Below are 27,911 nucleotides of genomic sequence, written 5' to 3'. Positions count from 1 at the left end.
CCAGCAATTAAACTTCCAGCTGGGAAATAAGGAGAACGTGTCTGCCTCACTAAAGGAATGAACATATATGAAACTGCAGCAAAGTGACAAAGGGTCCCTGCAAGGCCAGTGCTGTGATGTTACAGGAGCCTGTGACTGAGGGAAAGAAGCTGATGGCTTTACCCACACACAGACAAATGGATCTCTTCCCTGGGAAGGGAGCAGCATTCCCAACAAAGGGAGTGGGGATGGTTCTCGTCCCTGGGCAGTGCCCAGCACCACCCTCAGCACATGCTGCAGGGTCTGTGGGGTGCAGTTCCCCACCTGTAGGAGGAGAGCAGGGTACAAACTCCAGCCAGACCCAAGACCATTCACTGTCACTGGTAAGGCTGGTCAGCATTTGAATAGATACCACTTATTTGGGGTGTATTTTTAATGAATGAAGGGGGTGTGCAGTGATTCTCCATTTTTGACCACAATTCTTGCCTCTGACATTTTTGGCTTTTTTTGCCTATGCTTTCCCCATCTGTGAAGCACAGGCAGTGCTAAGGGCTGCTGCCCTGCCCCAGCCCTGAGGGCTGGCAGCTTGCTGCCTGCAGTGTGGAATGTTTGACACATCCCAGGTGTTGCAGCAGCACCTGAGCCCCTGTCTGCAGAGCCACTTTCACTGCACCACAGCCTCAGACCTCAGAGGGGAGAGCAAGGGGCGAAGGGACCTCCAGCTCAGCCTAGCCTGGAGCTGCCCACAGCCACTCACTCACTGTTGTTCTGCCCATAAAATAGCCAGGATGAAAATCAAAATATATACAGGGAACATATTTCTCTATTTCCCAAGTTTTCACAGGGCCCAGCACTGGCTAAGCTTTGTTTCAGTCCCCAGCAGTTTCTCCTTTTTGCAGATGAGCTGGAAGGTGTCAGCTACAGGATTCACCTCTGTTTCCACAGACAGCAGCAATGAAATCATCTGGCTTGATGTTCTTGCATATCTCCATTGCTGGTGCTAAATTATTGCCAGCAATATAGCTAAAGCTGCTATCTGTCCTCTCATTCCCAGCCCTCTGTGCTGTAATTTTTTACCTCTTGCCTGGCCATTATTCTAAAGGTGATTGAAATGGCACTGTGGGTGACAGCACATAGTTGCTACCTTCAGGTCTGTTTTGGCAGTCAGTAGTCCAGAATGAAAAAAGGAAAATTGATTTTAATTTATCTTAAAAATTAAATCCTGTGATATTATGGTGGAAAAAAAAAAAAAAACAACGTAGTGCAAATGAATTGCTCAGGAGTGGTTTCATTTTGACCCTTGTAACTCTCAGAGGCCACAGCTGCTGCACCCAGCAGGTAACATTTGCTTATCTGCTTTTTTTAAATATGCTTATGGAATATGTAGGGAGGTTTTCTGAAATCCTGAAGGTGCCAAGACCTTTTGCAGTTGTATTTATGGGCTAGAGAACCATCCTGGCCAGGACACCTCAGGACACCTCCAGGGTATGAAATCCATCCCAGTCTGGGTAACCCCAGTCCAGGCACTGCAGAGCTGAATTTGACAGGCCAAGCTGGAATGGGTTTGCTCTGGGTTGCAGAGCCAAGGCAGTGTCTGACCATGATGCAGTGTCCTAGACTGAGGTTTCCCAAGGAAAGGAGGGACTGTTGGGGTGGCTCAGCCATGCAGGTGCCTTGGCTCTCGGGCAGCCCTGGCACAGAATGTGTTCTTGCTGGGGAGAGCTTGGAATTGTTTCCTGTGCTAAAGCATGAAATACACAGGCTGTGTGCTCTGTGTGTGCACGGGCCTGGGGCGGGTCAGGAGGGCTGGCATGGGGGTTTTGTTCAGTGGCACATCCCAGAGCTGGCACATCCCAGAGCCCTGGAGGGGCAGGCACACAGGGTGGCAGCTGTGAGCAGGAGCTGGGGCAGCCCAGGGGCAGGAAGGAAGCACAGTTCAGACCGATGCCCTTCTAGCTGCAATTTGCAATCTGCAGCCAGGCAAAGCAAAGCTTCCCGACACTTTTATCTTGTCCGTGGGCCTGCTTTAGGACAAGGGTAATTCTGATAAATGCTTGTGAATATTTCCCTGAGTTTCCAGGGGTAAAGAAAAGTGAGGTCGGAATTGTATAGTGTTGAGCTTTGTCTGCTTTGACTTTGAGGGAGAACTCCCCTGAGAAGGTGCTGGACTTTTAGCTGATGTAAAAGGTGCAAATGACACTGTTTTAAAACAAGCCAGCTACTCCAGTGTCATTCCACAGCTTTTATCAGGATTTCTGCCAACACCACCTTTCCTGGGAACAGAGCCCTTTTGGACTCCTCAAGCTCTGGTTGGTTTTCCTGTGCCCCTGTGCCTCATCCCAGGTATCTGAGCTCCACACTGGGAGCTTTTCTGCCTCTGAAGGTCAAAAATCCTCGTGGTGACATCACAACTGATGTGCTTCCAAATGGGCTGAGCCCATGGAATCACTGCGAGGTTTCAGGATGAAAACATAAGGAGAGGTGAATCAGCTCTTATGAAACAATGACCTCCTCCATCTCCCCAAACAACTTCAGCAGTGCAGCAAAAATAACACCAAGGAACCATGCTGTTCCCAGAGTGAAAAAGGGATCAGGTTTGCAGCTCGGGGCTCTGACGGAGCAGGAGGATGGATGCCCTCCTCCAGTCAGCCCCAGCCAGCTCATTGCTCACCCTCACTCCAGCTCCAGCTGCTCTGGAAGCATGCAGCCTTGATACTCTTGGGTTTTACTCTAATTATTGCGGCAGTGATAGAAATTGTTCTTACCAATATGGATTTCAATAACATTTTGCACTTATTCAGCATCTTTGCATGGAAAATCTCAGAAGTGCTTAACAGAAGGCAGTGGAAATCATCTCTAGTTTGTCCTCAGGGGAAGCTGAAGCAGGCTGGTAAGAACCTCTGGTGTGGATTGATAGTTCTCTGATTTTGGAGAGGCAGCACGCTCAGATTTTTAGGGGTTTTTTTTGCTGTTCTTTTCCTCCCTCTTTTCTGGAAGGCTGTTCCAGGAGGATGCAGGAGGTGCCTCAGTCACTGGGAAGATGTCTGAGATTCTGGGCTGGGTGTGTTTTGACCTTGAACCCTGAAGAGAGAGCTGTGTGCTGCTCAGTGACAGACTGCATGGCCAGGCTGAGGAAGGGGGCCTGTCTCAGATCACCTCTATGCAGAAGGGTCCCTCTGCACACGCTGGCATCCAGCAGGGACCTCACACAGGAGACAGGTCCTGGCTGCACTGGAGGGCCTGGGCTTGTGCCAGAGGAACACCTGAGAAGGATGAGGAGACAGGAGCCCAGCCTGGCACACAGGGCTGCTCCTGCAGCCTTTGTGTTTCTGTACTTCCCTTCCCAGCTGAGTTACCTTCCTCCTGGTTCTGTGTGGCCACATTGCTGTGCTCATGGCCATGGCCCTGCAGGGAGGTCACCTGGCGGCCCAAGGCTTTGTCCCAAATACACCTCAGCTCCCAGGCCCTTGGAACACCATATTTCTCCTAAAATCAGATGAAATTTCTTCTTAAAGGGATGAAAAATTCCTTGTGTCTCCTAAAAGCATCCACTCCGTGTCCCCCTGCAGAGGAGAGCTGAAAGCCTGGGGTGATGAGGGGTGTGGGAAGGAGCAGTCCCTGAGACAGCAAACTGGAAAGATTTCCTGTCCATGAGGAGGGACCAGGACAAAAATTAGGGAAGGAGAGGGAACAGCCAGCAGATGACCCAGTGGGGTTTGGGACTGAGCCTGGTGCAGCCCCTGGCTACCAGAGAGCTGGGGAGGGTTTGTCATGAGGGGAACACCTTGTCTGTCAATCTTGAGAGTCACATTTCTGCCGTGCTTCCCAGGCCTTGGAAGAGCTTCCAGTCCCTTGGAGTGACTTTGAAAGTCACCATTAGTGATGCCAGCCCAGAAAAATAACAGAGCTGAATGAAATGCAGTGGTTTTATCATCAGAGGAGTAAGAACTGAGAACTTTTTCAGATTTGAGAAAAGGGCTGTAAAAGCCTTGGGCTCTGAGTCCAGCCCAGCTGAACTCGTGGTATTTCCATCCCAGACAGGGACAGGGGCACTTCCCTACCTCTGGCTAAAGCCAGTCAGTAGGATCGTGCAGTCAAGTACCATCATCACACGTGCTGCACAGATGTCTGACAGGTAGGAGAGGCTGCATGTCATCTTTCAGATGCTGTTTCTGTGGATTATACTCCTAACATCACGCTCCTGACCTGCCACCCCTTTGCAAAACTCCAGAAAAGTAGTGGAGAAATTCCATTCCTGTTCAAAAAAATTTCCTTTTCAAGGGATTTCTCTGCAAAAATGGAAAAGATGTGGCAGTTGGTTGGACAGACCTTGGTTTAGTCTTTTCTTTACATGTGTGTTATTTGCTGCTGTTTGAACCATGACAACTGGTGAGCATCACTGGAAGAATCTGTGCTGAGACTGCTAAAGAGCACATGTGAAAACTTCACTCAAGTTTGACCAGAAACAGCATAAACAGAGTTACTTTTTAATGTAATCTATTATTTTAAACCCTAAATTGCTTTGGGCTGCCCTGCACCCAGAAACAGTGATTTGACCTGTACTCTGAGGTTGAGTTCAAGCTGCACTGAAATGCCTCAAGCACAGAACAGGCATTTCAGTGGTAAAGGAGATGGCTCTGCAGAAGAGGTGGGGCAAAGTTGTTTTCTCTGGGAGGAGGAGAAGCCTGACCCATACATTTCTGAGAGGTTCCCGGAGTGTAAAACAGGCCTTGGAGCCTGGGGGATCTGACAGGGAGGAGGGTGGGTCCTTCCTCCAGTGAGCCCCAGCCAGCCCATGACAGGAGCTCAGCCCTCCCAGTGCCCTGCCAAAAGCTGTCCAGGACAGGGGCAGGTTCAGGGAACACCGTGCAGGCTCGGCGGGCTGATACATATTCCCCCTGCTCCAGTGGGGCTTAAGAGGACAATCCAGAGGAAAAAAGAATCATTAACAAAATTACAGTCAGAGGACAAAACCACTTTCTGCTTGGGCGTGAAAGTTACGCTGCAGCATTCCGCTGCTTCTGCATCGCCGGTGTCGCTCCAAACCGCGAGTGGCAAGTTGCGATAACAGCTGCATTTTGGGCTGAGCAGCACGGGCGGCGAGCATCGCCTGGGAGTTAGCGGGGAGACAGGAGGTGCTGAGCAGCACGGGAGGCGAGCATCGCCTGGGAGTTGGCGGGGAGACAGGCGGTGCTGAGCAGCACGGGCGGCGAGCATCGCCTGGGAGTTGGCGGGGATACAGGAGGTGCTGAGCTGCGGGCGGCGGCAGCGGCACGGCAGCATCGCTCCGTGGCGCCGCAGGGCTGGCGGGGCGCTGACCTTGCGGTGCGGCCGTGCCCGCACAGCTGCTGGGGCCGGCCCCTCGCACCATGCTCGGCAAATGTGCTGAGCTGCACCCGAGCCCGGCCCCGGCCCTGCGCTCCCAGCCCGGCCCCGGCCCCGGCTGCGCCCGCCGGAGCTCTCGCTGCGCATCCGCCGCTCGGGGAAGCTGTGACGGCCCCACCTGGGTGTTCGGTTTTATTTATCCGCGGAACAATGAAGTCAGAGGTAGGTGAATGATGCAGTGCAGAAGTTGCTGCGGCGGGAGCTTCGCTACGGGGATGATTTAATGTGTCGGGCTGGCGGTGGGGGGAAATGTTAATAAATTCTGTTTCTGCGTGTGTTGGGCTGCGGGGAGGCAAAGCCGGGCGGTCGGGGTGCAGCAGATGACATTTCTCATTATACAGCTTTCTGTTATGCCTGAAGTAGTCATGTATGAAGGTTTTGCTTCCCCGGTAATGACAGAAAGCCAGGCTTTTCAAGGCAGAGCTACTCATTTAACTTGCTGGAATTAACGGAATGTCGTGTTTCATCCTTATAAATGCATATCAAGTTCTCAGCAGAAAAATAAGGGTGTTAATCATCGCAGCTGATGTGCTGTGTTATGTAGATTGCTGGCATTGATTCCAGGCTGGAGGTTCAGGTTTCTTATTTGCATTTAGTCAATCAAGCCCGTGCCCACCCTGAATCCCTTCGGATGAATTTCTGTTGATTTTGTTGCTGGATATATTTATGCTTCTTTGTGTATCTGCCTTTAAATAAATCATCAGAACAATAAACAATCCTGCAGCAGAGGGAGCGGAATGTTTCGGTTCCATCGCTGCAGTCCGTGCAGTTGGGGAAGGAGGGGTTTGTGCAAACCACGCGTGTGGTTCAGGTGGATAAAATCCATCCTCTGGCCATGGAAGGTGCGGATCCATGGGACAGACATGAGGATGGATTCTCAGCAGAGCTCCCCGAGCGCAGCCCTGCTGCGGGCCTGTGTCCATAGGTGTTCTGTCCTTATGTAAGGGCTCTCTGGGGGGAAAGGGCTGGCATTTAGGGGGCTTCGTTTATTTTTATAGCTCTTAGTATATGTAATACATGTATCTGGCTTAATACATTTTTACAACAATTTTGCTAATTCCTGTCAATTGGATTTAAGATATATTAGATTAGTGATAGTAGATTAATATATTTTTATTTTGATGATTAATGATTTAATATGAATCGCTGCTGGGTTTGCCAAGTACCAGTTAGGTGGGACTGCTTTAGGCTCGGTCTGACCGTGTTCCCTGAAAGCTGTGGAAGGGCCGGAACGAGGGAAGCAGAATTGTTGCTCAGCAGGGGCAGGAAGTTACAAGATTCCCATTTAAAAACCCAAGGTCTCGAGGAGCTGCTTGTCAGAAAGTCCTGGGATCTCAGCTGATGCTTTCAGGCTTTACACAGCAGTTTGACGGGGAGATGGTGATCTTGTGGAGCTTTCAGTTTCCACATGCAGCTGGAAGTAAAGGGATGGAAAAGCCCCTGAAGTCATAAGCTGAGTTAAAGTCAAAATTCATAGCCTGAGTGCTGTTTTGTGGGCATCTTCAGGAACAGAATAAATGCCCTGACCTGTCGTGTGCTCCCTGACATGAATGGCAGCAGAGTTTCTGTGCTGTGGGGCAGGGGTGGGTGTGAGCCCTGGCAGTTGGGACCCGAGTCCTGTGCATGGGGAGGGTTCGTGGGCAGCAGGTTTGGGGGTGGGATGGGAGTGCCATGGAAATCTGGGGTGTCTTTAGGCAGACTGGGAGGTGTCCGGTGGGTTAAAGGCTGTTTGGGCTGAGGCACTGTCACTGGGAGAAGGGCACAGAAACACTCGGGTCCAAGCTCTCCCCTTCTCCTGTGTTTTCCCAGGCCCTGGACAACCCAGGAATGTGGGCACTGCTCCTCAGCCAGGGCAGGAATTTGGGAAGTGCCTGCCAGGGTCTGTGCTGGGTTCCTGAGGGATGGGTCACTCACCTCTCCATGTGCAGCATGCAGGGGTCCAGCCAGTAAGAAAGAAACGCTGCTTTGTGCTTTTTTAAGTGCTTGAGGAGGAGAAAAATACTTCTTAATATCACTAAAAATTACCTTTTCCCCCTTTTAAAAGCAGAGTACCATTTAAAACCAATAATCTGAGAGTTTTTTTTCTAAGTTTTTTTTTAATAAATAAGGTAAAATGGAGACTTTGTCAGTTAAATGGTACTAAAAGATACTGGTCTACAGCTTAAGGAAAAATTGAGGTCTTGAATTTATAAATGCATATCATTAGAAGCGCAGTATTTGTGCTTGTAGTTATATACCTGATCAAGTATTTGAAGATCCAGAGCATGTTTTTGCCTTTTCTGTAGCCTGGACAGTAAAGACTGTGTACATTGGGAGTATTCCATGCACAGACTGAGGGGGAAATTGGGGGCCCTCAGGTCCTTCTTGGTGCAGTGGTGACTTTCTGGAGGGCAGAGACAGGCAGGTGTCAGTCCCAGCCAGGCCATGGCCGGCAGGAACTCCGGGAAGAGGGAAGAGCCCAGCCCCAGCCCTGCCTGCAGCCCCTGCCAGGCTGGGCGAGGACAGGGGGGCAGTGCCAGCAGCCTGAGGCTCCTGCAGGGCTCTGAGCAGCCCAGCTGTGCCCCGGGGTGTGTGTGACACCAGGGCTGAGCATCCTGCCAGGGCTGAGCCTGCTCAGCATCCCTGGGCTGCTGTGCTGCACCAAGCAGGCTCTGCTGGGCAGGGCTGGGGGGGCTGCTGTGTTCCTGGCACCCAGGGCCTCGCTGGGGGGATTCCATGGGCAGGCACCGTTTTTTGGAGCTCTTGCCTGTGAATGGCAGTGCTGCCACAGCAGAAATGCATCCCCTGCAAGGGCAGCCAGAAGCTCAGTGCCGTGGAGGCAGCTGCAGGTTTAAGCTGTAAACTGTGCAGGTGTGCTGTTAAAAACCCCAGTGCCTGGGTGTCACTCCCTCCCCAGCCTGCAGGGAACTGAACACCTTCGGAAGGAATTTCACATTTTCCAGGAGAGAATTTTTATTCAAGAAGGAAAGAATGGCAGGGAGGTTGCGTCTTGCTTTGAGACTTCTGCCAGGAGCAGCCTCTGCATTTGTTAGAGGGGACTCCTTCAGAGGCAGGAACCTGAGATTTGGCAAAGCACAGAAGGTTGCCAGGCTGCTGTGCTGTGCCCATTGGAAAATTCACCTCCTGAAGGTGAGAAAAAAAGTCGCCTCCTGAAGCATGAGAAGGGAGATGACAGGGAAAGAAACAACTTCGAAAAAAAATTGCTTTTCAGCAAGGCAAAACTATATATCTGTGCCTCTTGCAAGAAACAGCTTAGCTGGCTGCTTCCTCCAACAGCTGCATTCACCAAAGTGAAAAACCCTCCTGAAATTCAGTTTAATCTGGACTCCTCGTTCCTTTAGGTGTCTGAAAAAAATTCACAGACCTTGTACATGTGAGGACTGAGCAGCATGGAATTTAGGAAGTGTTCTGGGGACACAGCTGTAAGTTTTCTAATGTTATCAGTGGAACATGTACCAAGGGGATGCTGTCCAGGGGGGAAGTACATTTCCAGTAGGAATTGCTAATGTGGGAGCTGCCAGTCCCTGCTCAGTGTGGAGGCATTCAGAGGTCCAGGACTGGGCTGTGGTCTGGAGGAGGGGGAGGAGAGTTAAATCTGCTGCCTGATATAATTTTGTCTGTTGTGATAGCTGGTAGATCTGGAGCTGCAATAAAAACTCCTTCATATTTAATATCAGGCCTGAGGTGTCTGTGCCATTTTACCTTAAGGAAAATTAATCCCATGGACAATTAATCGGGTCCCTGACGAATGATCCCAGGTTTGTGGCTTTGCTGGGTTTTGTTTTGCTCTACAAAAATATAAATAAATGTATTCAATCAGAACTATGTAGATTTTCCTCCTGAAATGATTTTTATAAACATTTGCTGATTGAAATGCACTGCACAGGCACCCGCAGCACAGATGCAAATGTCTTCATTTTCCAGATGGAAAGACTGAGGGAGAGGAAAGGAGAGAACGGTTTGTTCAGCTGCAGGGGAAGGTTGATATTAGAGGCAGAGTTGGATTTTAGAAACCTTCATTTCAGTTCTGTGCTCTCCCAGCAGCCTGGGAGCACTAGGCAGGATCAGTTTCATAGGCTTGATCAATGAGATGGAGAAATGCATTTTTACAGGGGTGGTTTTGTGTGTGTGCACATGAAATGTGCAGAACACAGCGCCTGGCAAACACTTTTAGCTCTTTTGGGTACAAGCAGCTCTCAAGGTGAGCTTCCCTCAGTGTCTTGCAGGCAGTAGTGAATTGACAGGATAACTGGAGTGTGTGTAATGACACCATTGACTGCATCCTGCTCCTTCTGGGAGTTGTTAAAATCCAGTTGTTAAAATCCAGCTGCACTGCCCTGAACTCCCGTAATGAGCACAGCAGTTGAGATAGCACCAACAGCATTGGAAACAGCCAATGTCTGCAGGCACACAGGGAAAGGACACTCAGGAAAAGGATGTTTCCCAGTCCTCCCAATTTTCTCAAGCATTAGTGCAGTGCTGAAGTCCAGTGTGCAGAGGCAGAAAGCGGCAGCAGCACAGCTGTGGTGGGATCCCACTGAAGGACAAAACCCCAGCTGCTTCAGAGGGGTCGGTTGTGAAAACCTCCTTGGGCTCCAGGCTGATGCTTTCATACTTGTTTTGTCCACTCCAGCAGTATTTTCCAAGGATTTCAGCCAAGATTTGGATCAATTGAGGTTCTTCAAGGCAGCAGTCAGCAGAGAAGGCAGGGATCACAGAGTGTGGCTGCAGAAAATGGCCTGCTGTGCATTTATTGTGTTACTCAGTGTGCAGTAAAGGCTGTTGGTTCAGCTGTGTGCCCCTTCCACGGGGCGTCACCCAGAGAATATTCTTGGACTCAGTTTCAAAAGGGGGGAAAAAATTGTATTTCCTTTTAGACACTGCTCTCTTTTTCCTTGTTTGATAGCTGCTGCCAAAGAGGGGTGGCCTCAGATGTGTTTCTTTCCAGCAAAGAGCCACAGGAAAATATTTCCTGGTAACCAGACCTTACTAGTTGGATACTATTTGTGGGACACATTAGTATAACCGTGAGGCTTTGTATCTCTTGATTAATGTGATGAGTAGCCCAATGGAAAAATAAAACACCATTCTGTTATCAGTAACAGAAGTGATGAGGTGGGAAATGGGAAGGGCAGAGCAACACCCTGGTCTAGGTGTCAGATCATAAGGCATTTGTATCCCAGAGAGGAGCTTATCTGGGCCCTTATGCTCCTAAATCAGTGGCACACGTGCATTTCTAAAGCGTTGCTGGGGGATCAGTGATGGTAACATTAACCTGCTGATCCAAGTGTGGAAGGCTGGCTGGAAAGGAAATGAGCCAAACAAAATAATTGCGGGGTTAAATTTCACTCTGCTCTCCTTCCTTCCCTTGCTGTGTGCGCCGTGCTGTGAGCCCCGTTGTCATGGGCCCCTCCGTGGTGCCGTTTGCTTGTCCCTTCATCCCACCTGGACTTTGCCTCTTCCCGGTGCCCCTGGCTCCGTTCCTGCTCGCTCCCTGTGGCTCGGGAGCGGTGCCTGTGCTGGCTCAGCACACCCAGAGCTCCAGCCCGCCCTGCACAGCCCCGAGGGCACAGCAAGGCGCCTGCTGGGGTGGCCCAGGGGGACAAGGAGGACAAGGAGGACAAGGAGCGCAGCTGGATTCCAGCGGGATGCGCTGCTGGCCCCGTGCAGCACTGAGCCGGCCACGTCCAGCACCCTCAGCAGCCCCTGTCAGCGCAGGGCTGGCAGAGCTCAGGCTCCAGGCATGTCTGCAGCCCAGCAGGGAGGAAGGGCACGGAAAAACAGGGGACTTGGTTCCCTCAGGCGCTCCGCAGCCGGACCAGGGCTGGAATTCCGTATTCCCCCAGGAGTCCCAGCCCAATTCTGACCAGCAGCAGTCCCTGACTGGATGCCTGCACCTCTCTGCCTCCAGCCTTCACAGGAGCTTCGGTTTTGCTCTTGTCCCCATTCCTGTAGGGTACACTGAACAAAAACCCAAGCCCAGCCCCAGCTTTCCAGTTCAGCCTTCTCAGCCGCTGTTTCTGTAAAGAGATAAGGAAAACCAGAGGGGAGATTTATGTGCAGCTTCTGTTTGGCTCCAGAGCTCAGCCATCAGTGGAAGTGAATGAGGGAGCTGTCAGCTGAGGGAGAATACCGAGTGTTAGTATGCAAAAGGAGCAAAACTCCAGCGATTCACATTGCTGAGCTTTCTGCACCCCAGCACAAGCTGTTTGTTAGGCAGTGTCAGGTCTGGGAAGGCTGAAATAAAGCAAATGCCTGGTGTGCATGTTTGCATATCAATAGCAGAAGTGTTTGCTGGCTTGCTTTGAGGCAGAACAGAACAGACCTGGTGCTGGAGGTCGGGAGCACAGCAGAGCTGAGACCCCTGAGCCTGCAGTTGGTGTTGTGTGTGCTGTGCAAGTTTTCTTCTCTGGCGAGCTCCAGATATTTGTGTGAATGCTCCAGCCTGCCCACAGCACTCTGGGTACGGTTACATCATCCTCTTGCATGTCCTTCTGCTCACAGCACCTCATCTGCTGGCTGTGCCCGCTGGAAACAGGCTCCAGCACCCAGCAAAGCAGACCCCAGCTGCTTCTGCCTGGATAAGCTGGCTCCATATGGAACTAAACAGGGCTTCTCCAAAGGAATCCAGCTTGTGCACCAAACCAGCAAATGGGAATTGTTTTCTTCACGATTAGATTTTAATTGGATGGTGAACAACCAGGTTTGTCCCTTTCTCCAGCCTCCCTTGGCACACTCCGTGTTCCTGAGTCTGTCATTGCAAACTGCTCTGGAAGCTTGGGCAGGGAGTCTCTCATTGCTCAGAGTATGAACTGCAGCTCACAGTGCAAGCATGACAGCAGAGATATGTAGGAATTGAGTTTTATTAACTTGTTTCAGTTTGAAAACTATTTATTTATAAATTGGAAAGCAGCATCCAAACCCAAGGTTAACGCTATATATATATATATATATATATATATATATAATATTTCTGAAGGATATCCTTTGGTAGGATCCTTCAGGTCTCCAGTTTGGTATTGGAGTAGGGCAATCCATGATGAGATCATTCATTCATTTATTCTCTGAAGGAAAATTGGAGAACTTTGTACCTTGATTTATCATCATGGTGCTGCTCTGTCTCCCATATCTGTTGCTCAGAATTCAATAGATAAAGCTGTATATAATGGTTACTGCCTGGATTGACTTATTTCTTGGCTGAACCAGAGAAGATTGGCTCTCTGCTAAATCCCACTTTCAGCTAGCTGATGTTTTGGAGAGCACAGAGCAACCAGTGGGTACCACACAGATGATGAAATCTAGCTCTGGGGAAAAGAAACTGTCTGCTGGGAACCAAATGTGATCTTGGGCACAGGCTGCATTCCTTTGTTTGCTTGTAATCACAGTGGAATTGTGCCATGGAAGAGATTTAATTTCCAGTTGATATTTTTGTATGAAAAATGTGTGAGTGTTTGAACATTCTAGGAAAAGTGAGCCACCCTCACAGGGTATGTTTATCCAATCTTCTAAAACGTTCACTTCCTCTGACATTCTTATTTATCTTGACACATGAATACTAAGTCAAGCTGTTTCCCCTTTCCTGAGCTCAATGCTTTTGAAGGAAGCTGATGTTCAGCCTTGCTGAGGAATTCAAGAACCCTTGGGAGGAGGACCTGGACAAGGAGAATGATGCCATCTCGCGAGATGCCCTCCCAGATTTTCTGCTTCTCGTAGCAAATGAAACAAAATCTCAGCTCAGAAGGACCATGTGATGCCAGTGCTGCAGGTCTGATCCCATTCTGGATAATATGATTACAGCAAGTGTAAAGGCTAACCTATGTGCTGTAAATACATCATCTTATTATATGAATTTTCTTATCCTAAACCCGTCTAGAAAGGATGAAACAGCATTTCTTAAGCACTTCACAAGGCCTGTCATTATAGCGGAGGTTTCTTAGCAGTCTTGAAAGCATTTGAATTACTGTATAATGATATTCTGTCATCTCTTAGCAAGGCTCACACTCTAAACACTTTTACACACAAAAGAAATTAAAATGGAATTGAGTAAATTCTGTCTCTCTCAAATTCACAGGCTGTGTAGTGATTGTTTGGGTGCTCTGGATTAAATTTAGGTTTATATCAAATAGAGCTGGGTTACTTGGAGTAACAAATTGTAAAATTTGAAATAGTAGGTCAAACGTGGAAAATCAAATATGAATGCTTTCTGTACCCTTTTTTAAAAGTATGTACATTATAGCCATAGCTTTGACTTTATTCTTTTTCTGTGCTTTAGAATTTTGTAAAAAGAAGGATTTTTTTACTGTAAATACATAGTTTATTGGATTAAAAAAATATATGCTAAGTAGCAATTTTTTTTTCTAAAACTGTACAAATATAGTAGATGTGGTGCTATGAGGATCTCCTGCACATGAGCCATTTTCATTATCTCAGCTGATCTCAGTTCTCCAGCTGCCCAGGACGTTGCCCAGGAGCTGCTGGTCTGCTCTTGCTAGTGTTGCACCTGAGCAAAATTCATTTGGATCATACCAGGAAATGCAGGCAGAAGCAACTCTTTGCAGGGGGCAGCCATGAGGTTACTGAGGCACACCAGAGAAATTCCATATTTTGATATCCAGCTCTTCTGCAGGACCACTTTTCTCTGCAGTTGCCTCCATGGAAATCCCAGTGAGATGCTTTCAAGTTTATTTCTGTCAATTCCTGGGTTGGAAGATGTTTTCTCCTTCCCAGGTTTGTGCTGCTCCTTCACCCCCTTCATAACTTGTCTGACTTTAGACTTTGAGGATTGAGTTCAGCGTGGCTGATCGTTTCCTGGGAAGGTTTCTTGGCTGGTTTTGGTACCAAGGGCGGTCCCAAGCAGCCCCAGAGGGGCACGAGTGGGTGATGCTGCAGCTGCAGCACCTCGTGGGCGGGTCAGTGCTCCTGCTGAGCTCTGCTCAGAGCATTTCCTCAGAGCACGCCTGTTCCTCACCCAACAGTGTTGGATTTGAGGGGTGGGAGATGCAGCTTGAGACAGCTGAAAGAACAGACGACAAGGAGGTGTGTCTGAGGGGGGAAATGTTCACCCTTTCCAAGCATAGGAAGATGCAACCCTGATTTGTGGCTTTGCACCAAGAGTTGAGAAGCAGAGAGTAAACCTCAAGCTGGTGGGTGCTGAAAGGTGCTGCCCAAAAATGCTCAGGGTGTGAGGACAACCTCCCCTGCTGGGACACACCTCAGGTGCACCAGTGGGAAAAGCTGGGGGGAGGAAGAGGGACTTGGGGGGATTGATCTGGAGCAGTGGGTCCCTCTCCAAATAATGGTCAAATAATGAGCTCATCTGTGTCTTTAAGCCATCAGACAGTCAGACAGGAAATGCAGAAGCTGCCGTTCCTGAAGAAGGGAAATGTGAACTGGCTGTGTGATACTTTGTGTTTGTGCCTCTCAATCTGTTTTGTGAGCAACCTGAATATTGACAAAATCAGTGACATTCTGAGGAGATGCTGTGGGCATCTCCCACACTTAGCTGGAGCTCTTAAATGTGCATATGTGATCTTTCACAGCTTCAGTTCCTAGAGGAAAAAATGCCTGGCTGTTTTCATGCATCTGAACATTTAATGAGAGAGCTTGCCTTGCCTGATTGTACTTGTCACTGCACTGTTTCATGAGCAATAGAGACTCTAATTTGTGACTGTCCTGACAGCACAGAGCAGAGACAGCCTTGTATTGTAATGTAAAAGAAACAAAGGCTTGTGGGCATGAAGTGAAATGAAAATACTTGAGACTTCATACCAAACTATTCAGCCCTTCCTGAGCATTTTGCTGGCTGTGGTCTGGTTCTGGCAGGTACTCTGTCTGCAAGTGTTCTAGGGAATCAGAGCTAATGGGAATGAATATATTAATTGATCCCTTCAGTTGAGCAGAAATAACTAGATGGTCTCGGTTCCCTAAATAAGAATAGAAAAATGTGTGACCAAAGCTGGTCACACAGCAGTCATGTTCCAAATGATTGGATCACTGCAAAGAGCCTTCTTTCTTTAAATAGCCACCCTATTAGCTGAAGAATAGCTCTGGAAGGCATTTCTGTGACACTAAATGATGCCTGTGCAGCAGCATCCAGCTCCCTTCTCTGAGTCTGACCTTCATCTGCCGAATTCCAGCAGCCCTAAAGGGAGACACCTTTGCTGGGTGAGCTCAGGGCTGCCAGCTGAGATGCTTTGATGGGAAGGCCTGTCTGCCACGGCCTTGGGTGCAGAAACAGCAGCTCCTGTCCCTGCACACCTGTGGGGTGGTTCCTGACGTGGGGCAGCTCAGCTCAGCACTGCAGCTCTGAAATAAGGGCAAGGTTTTACAGCTCTGTGGCCCCAGTGGTGTGAAGAAACCACAAAAGCTGCCTGCTTTTGGACAGAGGCTTTAACTGGACAAACATTTTTGTGTTCCAAGCTGAAAGGGCTCCTTGCTGCTCCTGCAAAGCCCATCAGCCCTGGGCTGCCCCTGGTCAGCAGGACCTCCAGGGGATGTTCTACAGCAGGGCACATCAGCTCACTTCATCTGCAGGGCTGACTCCCACACTAAACAATTAATTTTAAACCAGCCTTTACCTCCCACCCCTGTGACACAGCTGCCTTGTCAGCATGGAGGAGCCACCAGGCAGTTTTCCTTCAGTGCAGGACTGGTTTTAGATCTGCTACAGATTCATGCCAAGGCTCTCTCTATAACACAGTCAAGAAGGGTTTCTTTGTGTGAAAATACCTGTTTTGTTTGGCTGCCAAAGCACTGCACATTTATGGACCTCTAAATTTAGAGGGAGGAATTTTTGGTTAGAATAACGTATGTTTATTTCTCAATATAGAGATCTAAAGCAGGACTTTACAAATGCAGGTTTGATCCCTCAGTAAGGTTCCAGAAACATTCTTAGAGGACTTGAAATGCATTTTTCTAATAACTGAAGCTCCCTTTCTATTAATTTTTATAAAAAAAAAAAAAAGAAAATAACTTCTAGCCAGAGTATGAGGAAATACATTTTCGATATTCATAAAATTTCAATATCCAAACAACTGCTTCCTTTTATTTGCCAAAACAGGGTGGAGTAGTGAGTTTTGTGGTTGAGATCACCGTCACCAAGAGGGATGAGGTGTTGGCTCAGTGATGATGTAATCCTAATTTAACGTTCCTAATTTTTTAAAAAATTATATAAATTTAGTTTAAATTGTAAGAGAATCCTCAGAGGCTTTTCTCCTTGCAGCCTCAGCACAAAGGTCCCTCGTTACCTTGTGCGAAACATCTGCAATTAAAATTCCTGCCTGAGCACAAACATTTTTGTCCTGGCTTGGTTGCATCTGCGAGCTCTGAACCTCTCCCAGCCACCCTGATGATGAATACAAATCATTCCTTGCTTTTATTTGTCAGCACATTAAAGGGCAGGAACAAGAGAGGGAGTTTAATTTGGAACATAATTGGTTCTTTTGTGGATCTGCGATAATTAAATGTGCCTACATGGACAGGCAGCCAAGACAGCACCGTCCTTGCTCACTGCAAGCAGGAATGCTGCTTTGCTTCAGAGCAAACTGCAAGTAAAATTTGAGGCAGAGCCCTTTTTAGTGAGAGCTTCTCCTCTCTCAGCTCCCCCCAGCTGTGGCCTGCTGCTGACCCTGAGCTGTCATTTGCCATAGGACTAAATGCCACCTTCCATGCTTTTCCTGGAGAGAGCTGACACTCCTGGCAGCTGGATGGGAAGTTGCCTATGTGATCACTAGGAGGGAGAATAGAGAATAGACATTCTGGGAGTCTGAGAAAATGCTCCTTTCTGAAAGCTTACATATTTGGTTGGCTTCTGGCCGCAGATTCTTCTCGTCAGCAAATCCGAGGAATGCCTTTGCCACACTCTGTTGCTTGGCCAGCATTAAGCTCCAAGTGTCCAGCTGACCCAGACTAATCCTCAGGCTGTGCTGAATGAACTGTCTGTCGGCCTGTTGCATAACAAGTTCGGGGAGACCGCCCAGCTGGAGGAGTCCTTTCCAGGGGGGGAATGATGCCTCAGGTTTTAGCTTTTATATTTTCATGTTCTGGGCTGCTTTAGTATGTGGGTTTTGGCTTCATATTATGGGATGCTGAGCTCTCTGCACAGAGCAGGGAGACAAAACAATTCCTGCTTCAGCTGGGCACCAAGGACAAATGATCCAAACCTCAACCCCAGGAGCACAAACAGCATGGGCTGGAGGGAGAAAAACAAGCAGGGTGGGACTGCCTGGGCTGAAGCTGGAATGGGACAATGAACTCCAAGTGCCAATGGAGCAAAACTGATCCCAGGGAGAGCCCCCGGGAGCGCTCGTGCATTTTGGGACCATTTTGGGTCATTTGGGTGCAGCCCTGGCTGGGCTCTGGTGTTGCCCAAGGTGGATCCATGGAGGAGATCCTTTAATAAATCCCTGCTTTATTCTTTAGCACCATCTAGGCTCTGTTCTAGGTCAGCCTTCAGAAGGCATCACCAACACCCCTGGAAAGCTGCTCCCACCCCTGTGTCATGGGCAGCCCCCTGGGACAGGTCAAACCCAGCAAGCCCCAAGCACCCACGTGCCCCTGGGAGTGACCCACAGAGGGCTTGGCGTGGCTGAGGTTTGCTTTGGACACCCAGAGCATCTTCCAGACTGTGAGCCTGTCTTTGGGTCATGACAGCAAGGCAGAAAGGAATCAAATTGTTGTTCCTGATTCCTGAAATTACTGCAGGCTCTGCTGGGCGGAGGAAGAGTTGTGCTTTCCCTGTGGCATAACCTGGATCACGTGGAGCTGTCCCACCTGCCTGGGCACTGTCCTGCTGAGCTGCTGCAGCATCCGTGAGGAAGTGGCCACTGTCCCTCACAGAAACCTGGCTCAGGATTCACAGATTCACACAGAATCATACAATATTCTGAGCTGGAAGGGACCCACAGGGACCACTGAGTCCTTAAGTTAAGAGAATGGCCCATCCAGGGGTTGAACCCCCAGCTGGTGTTACCAGCACCCTACTCTGACCAGCTCAGCTCTCTCCTTGCCCCGCCAAGGCAGAATAAAATACCAACATGTGTAGAGAAGAGAAGAGGTGCAGGAAAGGCTTTCAAAACAGAGATGTGACCTTTTCTTCCCCTACATCATGAATTGGCTCCCAAAGAATTTATTTCATGCAGGTAGCAGGGAGGGTCAGGGCAAAGAATAAGAGATATTTCAGTTTTACTGAAATTGGCTCTTTTGTGAAAGAGTTGACATGTGGCAATGCCCGTATCCAAAATCATCTCATCCTCACTGTGCTGGGCTGTAAAAACAGGAGTACCTCCTAGACAGAGGATCATAAAGAAAACCTAATCTCACACTGGGGACTGGGCAGTTTTATTGTTCCTTACAGAAAGCCAGTTTCTTGCTCAGTTTCTATTCCAGTGTATATCCATGCTGTGTAAATAAATTTGAGGCGAGGGCTTTCAAATGCACTTTTACAGCTTGTTTTGAAGATAATGGAAGCAGATTTAAAATACAAAACTGCTGCAGAAACTGTTGCTTATTATCATAGGCTTGACCCAAAGATAATCACAACCTGGAGGTAAGGACAGGCACAGGGCTGTGAGGAATTGATGCAGGTGAAGAGCTGTTGAGAGCTGGGAGATGTTTGTGTCTGTACACATGGGCTAAAGGAGAATATGTGAGCATACAAATATTTCCTAAAATAGCGAGGCAGTCCCTGCAGTGTGTGATGTACAGCACATATTGTGGAGCTTGGTTATCTCATAAATGATTTCTCTTTATGATCATTCACATGACAGAACTGTTTACAGTGTGCACTGCACCATTTTGGGCACCTGCTTAAGTGAAAATTCAGAAGTGAATGTTTTTGCTTTGGAATTCATTAAAGACCTTTCCGCTGTTGTAAGGACACTGCTTTGCATGCTGCTCTCAAGTCAATTATAGCATAATTTAAAACTGCTGTTGCATCCTGGCCTGCACTGCTGTCTCATTGCTCTCACCCTTGGGCTTTGAGAGCAAGTACATTCTGTAGAGATTAAAAAACCCAAGCATATTTTGTCTGTCTGCAAAATTACATGTACACGCTTAAAATCAAGGGACTAAAGCATGGGTTTAAAAGCAATTTAATCAATAAAAGGTTATTTACTCTAGAAAGATTTAAGCATAACACAATGGGTAATTCAGGGCCAAGAGGACTCTATAATTCTAGCAGTTTCTAGGACCCCACTACAGCATTTTGTGTTGTGCTGAAATGACTGGAGCCAAAGAGCCAACTGGATTCTGGGCACCATCACCTCATAAATGCAGTCCTAATAGTTGCAATGTTTGATAAAACACCATATTTCAAGTCTTGAGTTTGTGAACTAAGAAGTCAAAGCTGCCTTTTGGGCCTGGAAAAAGACTGCAAGGCATCTTGGGTGGTATTTTGTAATTACCATGGTGCACCAGTATTTAATGAGGGGGAGAAGACAGGAGGCTTTCCCTCCCTGGAACTCTTGGCCTGCAGCAAAGCACTAAAACTCTACATTTCTGCTGAGCTGCCCCTGTTGATGGTGCTGCTGGAGCCTCCCATCCCAGTCTGAGCAGGCAATTAAAGCCTGGGGAAGATGGATAAAAAAATCAAGCATGGAGCTGGTTGGGAAGGGATGGGTTTCCCCCACTGTGAAAGGCAATTAGCTGTAAATTGTACTTAAAGAGTTTAATAGCACAATATGCAGCTCATCTTCCCTTTGCCTGGGTGTTTATACCTGAGAAATAGGTTGTGATGTTATTTATTTACGGTCTGGAAAATACCTTCATCAACAAATTCTCTTCAGCGATGATGTGACAGTTGGGTGATGTGCCAAATCAGCAGGTATTTACTGCTGATGTTGCAGGAGTTGGCCTAGGCAGAATGGCAGGTTGATTACAGGCAAGAATTTTCTTTTTCCTTCCCATTTCATATTGAATGCTTTGCTTTTTGTGGTGCTTGCTTTGTGTCATAGCCTGTGGGGACTCTTCTTCTTTTACACTGTGTTCTTCTTTCTTTGTTGTTGTTTCCTAACTTCTATGTTAAGTGACAGATGCAAGGGAATAAAACCACCCCCACACCTCACGCTAGTGAGAGCAAAGAAATAAAATAAATAAAATAAATAGTCCTTTTTACAGCGATTATAAAGGCCTTCCATTATCCCTTTGCCATGCTGAAAGTATTCTTCATAAGGAGTTTAGATTTTAGTAGTTTATGGCATAACTTCCCATTTAGCCATTAAAATGTTGACTTTGAGTGACCACTGACCTGGAGGAAGGGGATATTGAATTAATAAAACTAATATTATCATTTGGGCTTCCACAGTCCAGATTGCTGCCAATACCAAGCAGATTTTTTGGACCTAAAAGTCGTACATTGAATTGAGACTACAAGTGGCAGCAGGAAAGACTTTGAATCACCTCTGATCACTTCTGGCTTGTCCTGCTATTTTAACACTTTGTACATCAGAATTCTTCTAATGTAGCTCATTACTTGCATGAAGATGAAAATGTTATTCCTGTTCCCTCAGAATTAAACATTTACAGCAGCAAATGGTGTCTTTTGCATTTGTAAATTTTATCTTGTTAATATTTATAAATCCTTCAAGAAAATAGGCTCTCATATAAGGCCTTAATGTAGGCTTTATATTTCCTTACAGAGTGCCTTAATATAGTGAATACAAAATCTGAGTTAGAACATGCAGTAAAAAAAGCCATTAGCTTTTACTACATGCAGAAGGAACAAAATAATTATAATGTGATGTGTTTATTAATCTTCTGAAATTCACTCTTTTCCTTCTGTTGTTTGGAAAATATGAACAAAACAGCACAGTGGTTGTGACTCTCATGAGCTGGGATTCCCAGCTGGTGGCTGATAACAGCCACTGCGGTTTCAGTGGAACTATCAAGGTTTTTTAAAGTGTTGGACATTGCTGAATGCATTTAGTGTGCTTTTTGTCTCATTTTCCAGTGTTTCTGCCTTCATTTCATTTACTTTTGCTTCAGTAGGATCACACCTGTTTCATTATTCATTTGTTTATCAAGAGTAACTCTGAAACAAACCATATTGCAAAAAAACAGCTGACTAATGCTGCTAATAATGATCTTTTTGGGGTCTCATGCCCTAAAAATCTTGTTTCTCCATAAGTATGTTCATACAACCAGAATACTCTCTCCATCTCAGGGTAAGGCAAAGTCCCTAAAGATGTTTAAACCTTTTGTTCAGGGAAGGCTTTGTGAAAGCTGCTGTGTTTCCCCACACTGCAGCAGGATGATTTCAATGCACATTTTTTCTGTGAACAAGAAGGGACCTCATTCCATCATTGTGGCAGTGACTGTACTGTGCTCTCTTGCCAGCAGGAGGAAGTTCTAGCAGGCTGCATCTGAGAGATTTGGGGAGAGACGTTTCCCAAAGCAAATATTGATAGACTCTTAATTTTCTAAACCAGCACAACGTCAGCAAAATGTGTCACCTGATCTTCAGTTCTCCCAGGTGGGAGAATGACAGCTTCATTACAAAACCCTTCAATGTCCAACAGTGCTGAAAACTGGCATCAGGAAAGGTCTGGCTCTTTGTGCAGACTGACCTAAATGCTCTTTAGCAGCGTCAGGTGAAATAATAACCAGTCTGCTTGGCTGCAGGATTTTAATGCAAAGTGCCAGGTTTACATGAACAGAAAGCAGCAGAGATAGTTGTGCCTCTCAAAGCTAAATTGTTTCCTCTTTCGTCGAGCAAAAGTGGTTGAGTTTTATCTCTTATGTTCTTATAGGAGCTGGGTATAAATACAGAGCTATTTCAGTGGAGTCTTTGTTCCAGCAGCTGTCTCAAACCTCTCAGGTTATTCTGCTTACTGTCAGCTCTGTGGTGGTTTTATGCTGCATGGGGAATTACGGCACCATGTTGCTTGGTTCAACCTGAAAGGTCACTTGGATTATTTATACTGCAGCCTTTCCACGCTGCAAACCAAAACTGTGGAGGCTTTTATTGGAAATCATAATCTTTATCTATTTTAGTATAATTAATTGGAAAACCAATATTATTTTGTACCATTTAAATAGAATCAGATGAAGAGGTTGTTTCTCCCAGCAAACTTCCACTCATTTTTGAGATTGCTTTCTACTTACAGAGCATTAGATTTGCAGCTTTTTAGGAACAGTTCCCAAGAGCTGCACACAGATTGGGGTTTATACCTGATGCTTTAGTTATGAATAGACCAATAATGGTTAAGATCAGCATCCTCCCCCCTTGCCATGCCAGGCAGTGGGAGCTCTGGCAGCTACTGAGCAGGCTTCTCCCTTGGAGTTGATGTGCCTGTTGTTTGAGCCCATGGAATATTAGTATTGTGTCCAAACTGGCTGCAGTAGGTGGGCTTTGAGCACAACAAATTAAATGGATCAGGTTTATATAACTGCTGTGTTGACAGCATGGCAGAGAGTCTGGGTGGCTTGGTTCTAATAAACCCACTGGGGTCCAAAAAGAGAAAATGGTGCAGAGAAAAAAAACTTTCAAAATATGGCTAATGTACCAACTAATGATGTATACTTAAAATAAAAATTACATCTTAAATTCTTTCACCAGAGCAGCCAGGAAGACTTCAGCCTCATGCTCATTTTTGTCTGGCCTCTTGATGCAAATATGTCTGACCACACTTCATAGAAATGAGCCAAGAGGAGATGCTTTTTGTGCCTTTGTCTTTTACCCAGAGGGAAACATTCTAATGGCTTTGGTAAATGGATTAAATTGTGTTTTGAGTGGTGCAGACTCAGAACAGCCAGTGTGTTTCCGGGTGCTTCTCTCGCAGAGCCTGACTTGCTCCAGGCGTTTGTTCCCCATCTGGGATTTTGCCAAACTCCTCTCCTCTAGCAGAGCTGTTTAGAGCTCTGGCTGTGGTGACCAGACACCCAGTCAGCCTGGTTAGATGCGTTTAGCTCCGAGTTCTGCTGCTTTTCCTCTCACGCAAAGTCAGATCTTCTCTGCTTCCTTCACAAACACAGAGGGAATTGTCACCTCCAAGGGAGATGCTGTTCTGCCAGCTCCAGCTCTACATGTGAGTCAGCATATTCTGGGAGCATTAATGCAGGAATATCTTCTCCAAAATAAAATCCCCCTGAAATTTTTGGAAAGCTTATTGCCTCCCTTTTGCTGTTCATATCTCACAGCTGTAGATGAGCTCATGTAGTGCTTTCTGTGGAGTTTGTGTGAGGACATGGGTATGTGGAGCCCTCTAAGTGCAAAGCTGAGTTTTCTAAGGAAAACTATATTCTGGATGGAGAAAATCTGGCATGTAGTTGGAATTAGTCTGAGTAAAGAATGAATTCCTGAGATTTTTCTGTGGTGATTTTCTTAGTGTGATAAAATTAATCACAGACAAGAAGTTATTTTTATTTGAAAACTTTACAGAAGTGTCTGGGCTTCATCAGGTTTAAAATAATTATTCCTTCATTTTTAGAAGTGAAATAATTGAAGGGCGTATGTGCCATCACCACTGTAGCACTATGCCTTGGACAACATATTCTGGGATTTTCAGCAGATTTCTGCTCTAAAGTGTATCTTTGATTCTGCATGGAATATTGTTGCAGTAAGTGCCTGTGAATTTATCATGCTTCATTTTGAATGTCTGGGGTTTGTTTTTGCTTCACTTATATTTGTTTGCATTTTAGGGAGGGTAAATCCAGGTCTGTGGAGAGGCAGGTTTTTGTTAGAGCTCTCAAGGTTGTGTTTTAGAAGAGGTGTAGATGAAGGCCAACATTGAATATTCTGTCACAGCGTGGAAGGGTCACCTTTCCTCAGTGTTAATGGTGCCTCTTCCTTTCAGCAATGCTAATTCCAGTCAACAGCCCTAACACGGAGAACTGTGTTGCTGCTCTGGTGTGCAGCAGTGTGAGTGCTTCCTTCAGACCTAATGAAACCCCAAATTCCAGCTCTCAGCTCTGTGTCATTGAATGATAATGGCAGGAACTTCAAACTCCTCCTCTCTTGGGAACAGCTCCATTGGTGCCACTGGCAGTATCCATTCCAGGACAAAAACGCAGAATTTTGGATTGTCTTATCAGGTGATCCTTCCACATTGTTCAGAATGTGCTTCTTTCTGGGAATTTCAAAAAGAATCCATTGGAAATAGCTTGGACCATGTGGCTGTTTCATTCCTTCTGGGTTATGGGGGAGGTTTTGGGACAGTAGGAAAAGGGATGCTTTGAGTCTTTCTCCATCGGTGAAAGCCAATTTGATGACTAAAAACCCCCAAACCACGACAAATACCTTCCTGCTATCAACACCCTCATCCCAAATAGCTAGAATATGCTGTAAGTGGACATTTAATATAAAATAAATGCAAGAAAACATCACTGAAGAACTTCAGGATGGGCTCTGCTGGTTTTATAAGCAAGCTGAGAGCAAAATGGATGGTCTCATTTCTGTTGAGCACAGGCAGATGCTTTGTCTATGCTGTGTGGAAAGAAAACATTGTAAATAAAAGTGCATCTTTTTGCCAGTTTTAAGTTACTTGTTGAAACTCTTTGTGGTGGGTAACAAAAGCCTGTGGAGTGATGTGGGAGAGAAGCTCCTGGAATGGCTGTAGAGCAAGCACCTGATACAGTTTGGACACACTCCACTGCTTAAACAATTATTTTAGTAAATTTTGTGCTCATCTGCTTGTAAAAACTGGAGGATTTTGTGTTGTCAGTTGAAAGGATCAAATACAGAGTTGCAAGATTAAAAGTTCTTAATTTCTCAGATTTTGGTGGTATTTTTGGTAGGAAGAAAAATAATTGTCAATCAAGTATACCTGAATTTTTTGAGATTAAATTTTAAACTGATTGAGCAATACTTCACATTTGAATTACTTTGCAATTCATAATTTAAACAAAAGATGGCATAATATCCAAGCTGGTGATCCAATCAAGGAAATGGAGCAGTTTTCCAACACTTCTTGTTGAGCTGCAGTTATCTTCATTTTTCTTCTGTCACTAGCAAGTCAGAATTTTCTTCCTAGAATTAAACACCGGGTTGATAACTAAACATGGAAGTGCTTGTCCTCCACTGTTTCCTTTGTTGCAGTGGGGTTGCAAACCTCAGTGTGCTGGTTTCATGTTACAGGCTTCAGACCCAAAGCAATGTTCATGGTGAGTGTGATGGGAGATTTGATAATATAAATATTGTCTATGTCTCTCCGGGCCTGTAAATGGATTACAGGGACTTCCTCCCTGTACATCACATTGGGGTGGTTTTCTCTGACACTGCTGGAGAATTCATAGGGAAGAATTAGAAGACTAAAATTTATCCTTGTGGCTCTTCAAGAACTGAATACCTGTAGCATCTGGGAAGGGGTTTAGTGACCAGGTGTTAGGTTGTGTCACCTCTTTGGTTTCCCCTGCTGGGGTCTCTATCCATAGCCAAGTTTGCACCTTAAGCTTAGCTTAACTTTGGTTTGGGATAGGAGCTCAGACCCACAGGCCATGAAATGTTGTTTGTACTAGAAACCCCCTGAGGATTCTAGATGGCTGCCCCTCTCTGAAACAGCCTGTTCCATCTTCAGCTGTGCTGTCAGCCCCTTTCAGGCTCATGAGGATGGAAAGCTTTGTGCTGTGGTTTCCATAGAACAGCCCTGACTGGAACTACATCCCTCCTCTCCATCATCCTCTGCCCGTGGTGGCTGGTGCTAAGAACTGGCTGTGCTCTGCCCCCAGCCACCTCTTTGCAATCCCATCAACAAAATAAAGTGTTTCTTGTAACTCAGTTTTCTGGCTTCTCGGCAAACAGAGCTTTGAGTGCACCAGGATAAATCCTACCCTAGAGAAGGAGGAAATCTCTCTGGTCAGATAACACAAAATACAAATTTATTAAATTGCCAGTGCTCTTGCAGTCCTCTGGGTGTTGAAGAGTAGGAGGAGGAGAAGAAGAGATTGGAGACCCTTTGAGTCCAGAGTATGTTTCCTGCACATTGATGAAGATAAGTAACATTAATAGAAACTGATTCACTGAGTAATCTTTGGTGGATGCCAAAGATCATCCATATCATCCATTTACAATGCATTCTTTGTCTCTTTTATTGCATCAGGGTAGTTTTATTTGCCAAGATACAAACTGTGAGTTTGTAGCCTAGGCACCTAGACTGGGGGCTGTGGGGAGGAAAGAACATGTGATGGTAAAGCAAATGAATTCACATTTCAAATTACTTCCCATTCCTAATCTCCAGATTGGTTAGCAGCTTTTCCTAGGACACCTGGGGTGGTTCTATTTGTAAATTAACTGTTTGCATTTGAAAGGATACCTACCTTTAATTGTACCATGTAATTACTTAACATAATGGATTTTATTTTTCTTTTTGTCTAAGATTTAGATGAGACAATTCATTAAATGTTGTCTGTGACAGGACAAAAGGTCAATCAAAAGTTAAAAGTGACCTTTCACTTCAGTGAATTTTCACTTCACTGCTATAGTTTATTGCAAAATAACCTGTTTTGAGTGTGAGAAATGTGATTTCTTCTGCCATTTTTGCCTTTTGAAGGCAGTGATTTAAAATATGCTTTGGTTTATGTATAGGTACCTTACCCCACACCTTGTGGGTCAGGTGGTGGTTGGTGGTGTGTGGAAATGCCCCTTCAGAGGAGGTAAAAGGTGAGTGGGTCAGGCTGCCCTGTCTGTGTGCCATTCAGTGAAATCATTCTGTTTTCCCCTTAAGGCAAGAGGGATCCTTTGCTTTTCTATCCAGATTGCTTTTTTATTCCAAATTTTATCCAGAACTCAGGCAAGATGGGCAGGGTTGCCCTGTCTCCCTGTAAAAGCAGCCTGAGCTGCCCAGCCTTTTTTCTGAGACTTCAGCATGTTCCATAGAGAGGGCCCTGGAATTTGCTGTGTTATCCTCCAGGCTCCAGTCAGGAAGCAGGAACAAAATTACTAATTTTTTTATGCTCTTCATTCCACATTGGTGTGGAGTGTTTCTCCACAAGGGGTGTTGTCCTTGTTTCCACTCCTGTTTTTGTTTATGCCACTAAAGTTTATATTCCCTATAAAGATTGCTATGGAAAAGCTCAACATTTGTTGTTACTTTCATCTAGGATTGAGTTTTGGTAGTTCTTGAGCGTGGTCCATGGGCCGAAGTGGGCGAGTGGAGGCTGAGCTCTGTTAGCACAGTGGTGCCACACACACGCAGCTGTTCCCTGCCCTGTGTCTGTAGAGGTAACCTTGCCCAGAACTCATTTTGCTGCATGAGCACTGCTGAGCAATGTGGGTTTGTTGGGTTGGTTTGCCATGGTCACCACCCTTTTCACTCTGCAGAAAGCTTCAGCAGAAGGCCTCTGCTGCATTTTGTGGAAAGGGACACTGTGGCAGCACAGCTGCCTGCGGGATCGGCTGAAGGATGTGCAATGCCAAAAAGAAGTGTCTGTAAATATTCCTGCATTTTAATCAAGTTTTCTATCTGCGTACTACAGTGCATTTCAATGCTGATGGATTTGAAAAAATGGGAGTGTAGATGAATATTTTTCTGGTTTTAAAAGTAGTTGCACTGCACAGCTATGCATAATACAGAAACCATTAAAATATTTCCATGAAATTCCTTTAAATCCAACTT

General features: G+C 46.3%; 1 protein-coding gene across 16 annotated transcripts in view; it reads left to right on the top strand.

The window, feature by feature from the left end:
* IQSEC1 (IQ motif and Sec7 domain ArfGEF 1) overlaps window positions 1-27,911 on the top strand; it is a 279,361-nt gene that overhangs the window by 189,402 nt on the left and 62,048 nt on the right. Inside the window, exon 1 of one of the 16 annotated variants that reach the window (XM_085590834.1) lies at window positions 5,345-5,526. The exons of the other annotated variants lie outside the window; for them this stretch is intronic. The gene's annotated coding sequence lies outside the window, so the exon portion shown is untranslated. Of the gene's footprint in view, window positions 1-5,344; window positions 5,527-27,911 lie in introns of those variants that run through there. 16 annotated transcript variants of the gene reach the window in all.

Source organism: Lonchura striata, chromosome 12 (assembly GCF_050655825.1).
Source record: "Lonchura striata isolate lonStrDom1 chromosome 12, ASM5065582v1, whole genome shotgun sequence".
NCBI lineage: Eukaryota > Metazoa > Chordata > Aves > Passeriformes > Estrildidae > Lonchura > Lonchura striata.
This window is presented reverse-complemented; position numbering and strand designations above follow the sequence as displayed.